The sequence below is a fragment of the Achroia grisella genome, unplaced genomic scaffold (assembly GCF_030625045.1).
Source record: "Achroia grisella isolate CSIRO2021 unplaced genomic scaffold, CSIRO_AGI_Agris_v1 utg109, whole genome shotgun sequence".
In the NCBI taxonomy this organism is placed as follows: Eukaryota; Metazoa; Arthropoda; class Insecta; order Lepidoptera; family Pyralidae; genus Achroia; species Achroia grisella.
Window position 1 is genome coordinate 1,544,222 of NW_026712573.1, and position 6,560 is coordinate 1,550,781.

Consider the following 6,560-nt stretch of genomic DNA (forward strand, 5'->3'; position numbering starts at 1 on the left):
TATTTGTTGTATGGAACATTGTGTTTTCTAAAATATATTGTGTAAATATAATATGTGGTCAAGGAAATGAAGTACTTGGCAATTTATTTGGTTATTATTTTATTAATCCCATCGCACTTTTTTACGTTAAAATATTAAGATTTATATTTTGACCATATTGCCCTTAAGTTTTTATGTTTATACTCCTAGTAATTGTAACTGTCTATTTTGCCATTTTGAAACTGAAATTAGTTTGCATCTTGTTATAGCAAGAATCAAAAGAAAAAGTTGGATGTCAATAAATTTATGATCGTTTTGCTTATTGAAATAATACCTAATTGTAGGTATTGTTTGCCCCTGTGCTGGCGGTATATGCTAGCACGATATCAGCGAATAGTTTCCAGGTGTGACAGCGTATTGAGTACTTAGTAATACTATAATTACTAATTCCCTTTACTAAGAGTCCCTCCCTATACGAGATCTTTATGGCACCTCTTTGTAGTACTCATAATGATTTTAGACATTGTCATTAGATATTATTTAAAAAGCATTAAAAATTTTGTAAATTTTATTATGCTTTGTAAAAGCACAGATACTAATGTTTACAATGCCATCTAGCGCCATCACTTGGTATCGCTTCTATTGTCATTTTGGGTAGAATAAATAAATTGAGGGGTTCGTTTCTATTCAGTAAAGCGGTGTTTGGGGCTGAGCCGCGTAATGTTCTGCCCCGCTTGAGTTCTACAATACAGTTAGGTAGGTATGTGTTGAATTGTCATGATGCATTTAGAAATAGTATATAAAAAAAATAATAGATGGCGTAGTAAAACAAAATGTTTATCAGAAATCATTATTGGGTCCATAACTAGCATTTTCCAAAGAATATAATCTATTGTATTCCTACAAAGTTCGAACGTTAAGATGTGAAACTGAGACGAGGATTGAAGGACCAAAATTGAATTATAATAAAAATATTGTGTATACTATACATATATATGAAATTTAATTAATCTGCCCTTAGTAAAATACTTTGAAGCATAATCTGCGTTTATAACATATATTATCTTGTCGACTTGTAGATAAAAAATTGTAAATTAAATTTTAACTCTGTCATGAAAAACTGTGTATAATAATATACCAATATTCTTATTCTTTAAAGTTTACCTTAAATAAAATCTAAAATTAATGACTATAAGAAGCGTTAAACAAAGGTGTTTTTATGTATGATCATAACAATTTCAGTAGTCGTTTCCAGTATAATAATCGTTTATACATGTGAGTAGGTATACCCAGGCCTGTCTGGGTTATTACCATTACATTACATCTGGCGGAGTTATCAAATATGATGAGTATCACTGCCTGATATAATTAAAGCGCTTTTTGTTCCATGACAGCAATAGGCTATTCATTTCGTTGCTAAAAATGTAAGTACATATTTTATCCATTCGATCTCAACTTCGTTCTTTGGAAACCTTGGTAACTTTCTGATGAATTTTCGATGATTTCGAGTATTTGTTCGGAGGATACAAATCAATGAGAACGTGCTATAGGAAAATAAGACTACCTAATTATAGTATATACGGAATAAGAATTCATTTTCAAAGTTGTCAACTACCTATTTAAATTTGTCATTCTTGTAAATAAATTGTTGCTGCTATGATTCATTCTTTTCTTGTAAAGTAATTTCTGCGACTTCATAGTCAAGTAACCGTAAATTACCAGGATACAAGTAGCCATACGCTATCTATTTTCTTTTCCGTACCAAATACTGCGAAGATATCAAGTTTCTTGGTTTCTAGAGGGTTAAACCGTGAACAAACAAACTCACTTTTACATTCTAATATGCTCAACAAATATTTTTCTATTATTCGTAAACGTAATTTTATTAGGCGAAACAGATATATGTACATATTTTATATGCTTACTCTAAATGCTACAGTGTATGACAATTTCATTAGTGAAATAATGTAGCGAAAAGTAATTTTTGAAACTGATAAATTGTGTTTGTTACAAATAAAGACTTAAATAACAGTACGTTTTCTCTGAAATTATATTTGACATACCTTTGTTAGTACTACTTTTTTATTTTGATAATTTGTTACTTGTACATAAATATTTATATGTTTTATACAAAAGTACTTTGTCTTTAAAATAATATGTTAAAGTTTGTCTATCACTTGTTTATTATCTCCAGTATCATCCAGTTTAGTTTCAGACTAGATATCATAATTTGTTATTATTTCTATTATAATATAGTCTATTCGAAACGATGAGCTAACTGACATGACTTCTACCTCATCATCTTATCATCCTGTATAGGAAAGTTTTGATGTTTTGATACCTACTAGCGTTTACCGATTAGTGCGGTAAGGTGAAACTGAAATGGTTCACATATCAGTGTACCTATGTGAAATTATATTTATATACGTGTAGATATGTATTTTTTATTATGAATATTTCAATGTTTATTTTGTTATAATAATGATATTTGCAATCGCAAACATTATACTTTAAAAAAATACATAACATCATTGCAAAAAATTAAATTATAATCTACGAGTTATTGTGCAACTATCTAAAAATATTTAATATAGTTGGTACTAACCATTTCACTTGTAATAACTAGATGTTACAAGTGAAATGGTTAGTTATGCACCATTTAACAGAGATAGAAGTGATTGCACATTAAAATACTCTCAAAGGGTTGCGGCTTCCTTACTGAGAATCGCCGTACCATTTAATCTGTTTTAGAACTGAATTTAAATCTGTTTATCTTGAGTTTATGTTGTTTGCTCTTCACGCGTTAAACGAACGAATATTTTTCCATGTTTTCCATATATTTACATACAAAAACATCAATCTTCAGACTGTATTTCCAAATAGAGACCGCGGTATTTTTAATGGTGTTTTAAATATAAAACCCAAATATATATCTTAGGAGAAACATTATAATATATTTATTAAACTATTAATGACTCATTGTTTGGAAATAAGATAATTTATAGACATTAGGCGTAATTTTTTAGTAATTACTATTGTTGGAATTAGATGAAAATTCCAACAATAGTATCGTTTCTCATATATCTTCTATGTACAGACAGGGGGTAGTTACATCTTACTAATATTATTAATATTATAAACGCGAAAGCTTGTGAGTATGGATGGATAGATGGATTGATGATTGGATGTGGTAATGACTCTTTCACACAAAAACTACGTTTCACTCAAAATGCGTTCAGGATGTTGATGAAACATTATGGTAACATAATTTTTCATCAGAATAACACATAAGCTATAAGTTTTATGCGGGCGACCTATCGGACACAGCTAGTTTTTATTATATGTAACACATGTATGTAGTATAGAATAGGCACTACATCCTCATACACATGGCGAATGCAACGAAATATAGTTATTATTTTGTATATTATAATACGAGAAGTTATTTCCGATGTACCCGAAAGTACGTCGAAAATGATTCAAATAAAACAAATGATAATAATATATTTCTTTTTTTACATTTACATTACACTCTTTTATAAAATGAATATTAATGTTCATAATTCATTACTATATAGAACTACGTAATCCTACAATATCCTATTATGAATGTAATAGTGTATATATATACCCAAGTGTATACCTCTTAGTTTAGTTCAGTCGACATGAGTTCATTTATTATGTAAACTCCTTTGTTATATAGTCCTTATTACAAATAGACGTCAATTAAAAAAGAAACCTTCGATCGAAAGTACATGAGATTTGAATTCTGTGCATTTATTTACCTTCTGGAATAAAAATGTAGTAAACATTTTAGTCCAACTTACAAGAAATAATTGAAATACTCATGAGAAATAGAGTTATATTACTTAGTCATGGGCTGCATGTATATAATTTATCTTATATTTGACGGCATCGATGATCTAGCGCCAGAGCACACCACATTTACTCTGAGTTTGCGTGTTCGATTCCTCGCACAGTGTAAACATTTGAATTAATATGTTTAATTATTTGTATTAGTCTGGGTCTTTTTATGTATATTATGTACAAAAAATAGTGTTGAAATATATTTATCAGTTTTCTAGTACCTACAACACAAGCTCTAGTTAGCATGGGACTAGATAACGTTATGTAAATCATTCTGCTTTGTTATTATCATTTATATTGGATGAAACATGGTTAATACAAATGCAACTGACGTAGATTGTATGAGAAGTTAATTTAAAGTAGAAACTGTAAATGAACCTGACATTTAGGGATGTATCAACAAATTACAGTGTATTACAATGCTCTTATTATTTTTTGAGTTTGTGATTTCTAATCCCTATTGGAGAAGTCACATACTTCGTCTAAAATATAGTTATAAGATCTATCCTATATAATATCCTATATTCTTTTACAATTAAAACACAAAATGTTATCTATTGAAATATAACCAGCTGTGTGTGTGAAAGTAGGGACAAATTGCTGATTTCAGTAATTTTTATTTATTTTGGAGTGACAAAATTTCTAAATAACTATTCTAACTAATATATGTGAAGGAGAAGAGAGTACGTGCAATAACGCATGTGAAGCATCTAATCTCAAAATCTTAGGAACCCTTCTGTATTGGGGCGCACTGGATTGTTTGTAATGGAAAATAATTACCCCATAGCATGCAATTTTATGCAGATAATTTTATACGATTTATATGGCAAACACATTATATTACACGGATATAAGGAATATTTAAGAAGGATGAATATTCATATACTTATTCTTTTCACCTCTGACCTAGGTATGCTAATGCCGATCTCCCGACGAACGCGGTTGTAGTATCTACCAAAATTTTTATATTCAACGATTTTTTTTGAATAAACTAGAATATTTATATGTCTATTTACATTCCCTACTGACTTTCAAAAGAGGAGTTTTAAATTTTAATATTTTTTAAACCGACTCTAAATTAAAATATTCAGATATCCCGTGTTACAGTTATTTTTTTAATTCGTTTGGAACATTGGACCATTGGTCTACAATAATGAGCATGTTAGGGCGGTATAGCTTCTAAAACATTATAATTTCAGTCTTCATTTATTAGTGTTCCAGTTGAAAGGTAAAATATGTTAGAGAAATGTTTGTGTAAGGGAGTTATGATTTTTGGGCGTCTCATTATGATGTGATGTTCGTGGTAGCATATACATATGTATATAAACGATCGTTGTTGCCATCCTTTTTCATTCATTCATTCCATATATTATATTTACTATAAATCCTTTCGACTAAGAATCTGAATAGCTTCGAAATAAAACGATATAATATTCTGTCATTAAATTGTGAAAGCGACCTTCTTTCTTATAAATTTAAGAAGACCAGCCTTTCTGAAGTCAATCGAATACCGAATGAAAACATTCTTACCATAATTCTAATAAGCATTGTACCTATGTACATCTAATTTTCATACAATATGTTATGTTTTAGTAATGTGTAATAACTAAAACCTAACATCATTATTGTCGCTATCTGTTCGTATGTATGCTTAAATCTTTAAAACTACGCAATGGATTTTGAAGCAGTTTTTTTAACAGATAGAGTGATTCAAGAGGAAGGTTATATATATAATACATGTACACTCGTACGAAGCCGGGGTGAGTAGCTAGTAATAAATAACATATGAAATATGAAATTATAATACACAAAAATTAAGTCACTAATTCAATAGAAACATTACATAGATTATATGGACTTTGTTTGTTTCTAGACGTGTCGAAATACAAAAAGTAAGTCTCGACTACAACAATACTATTTAGGTCAGAAACTTCGTAGAGGATGGTTGTCAAGTCCACTTGAGAATACTAACGAGCTTCTGTACAAATGGAAACCCACTTTTTTCATGGAAAAGGAACTTGTTTCTGTTTATAAATATATAATACAAAGAATGTTATTCCAACTGAAATAAAACTAGTACTTTAGTATTATGTTAAATTTATTCTAGTCTTATTATAAAAGACTCAAAAGAAACAGAGCCGTCTTCCATTTTAAAAAGTTTTAAGAAAATATAGTAATTTGAAAGTGATCAGTGGTCGGGGATTCAATTGTGAGTGACACCAGAGAGTTAATATAACAAATTCAACACTTAATAAACCTAATTTGTCTAAGAAATGGAGGTAAATTTGCTCTTGTTCTAAGAGAAATTGCTGCTTGAAATTACGTAAAGATAAATGATCTCAATTTTCGGTTTGAGAAGTATATATATATCATATATATATACTTCTCAAATTCGTGGTCGGTGGTCCTCGGTGAACTGGGTGGTCAAGCGATTTAGCACACCACCTTTCTTCCAATGGTCACGGTTTCGATTCCTCGCACGGCACAAATATTTGTATTCATAAGTATGATTGTTTGTATCGATCTGAGTGTTTTATATATATAAGTATGTATGTACTTACCAAAAAAAATATATCTATGTATTTGTATCAGTTATCTAGTACCCATAACACAAGGTATATATATAACTTGGGACAAGATGGCGCTATGTGAATTGTCCTGTGAATTATTATTATATTCTAGCGACAATTTATAAAAAAATTAATATATGTTAT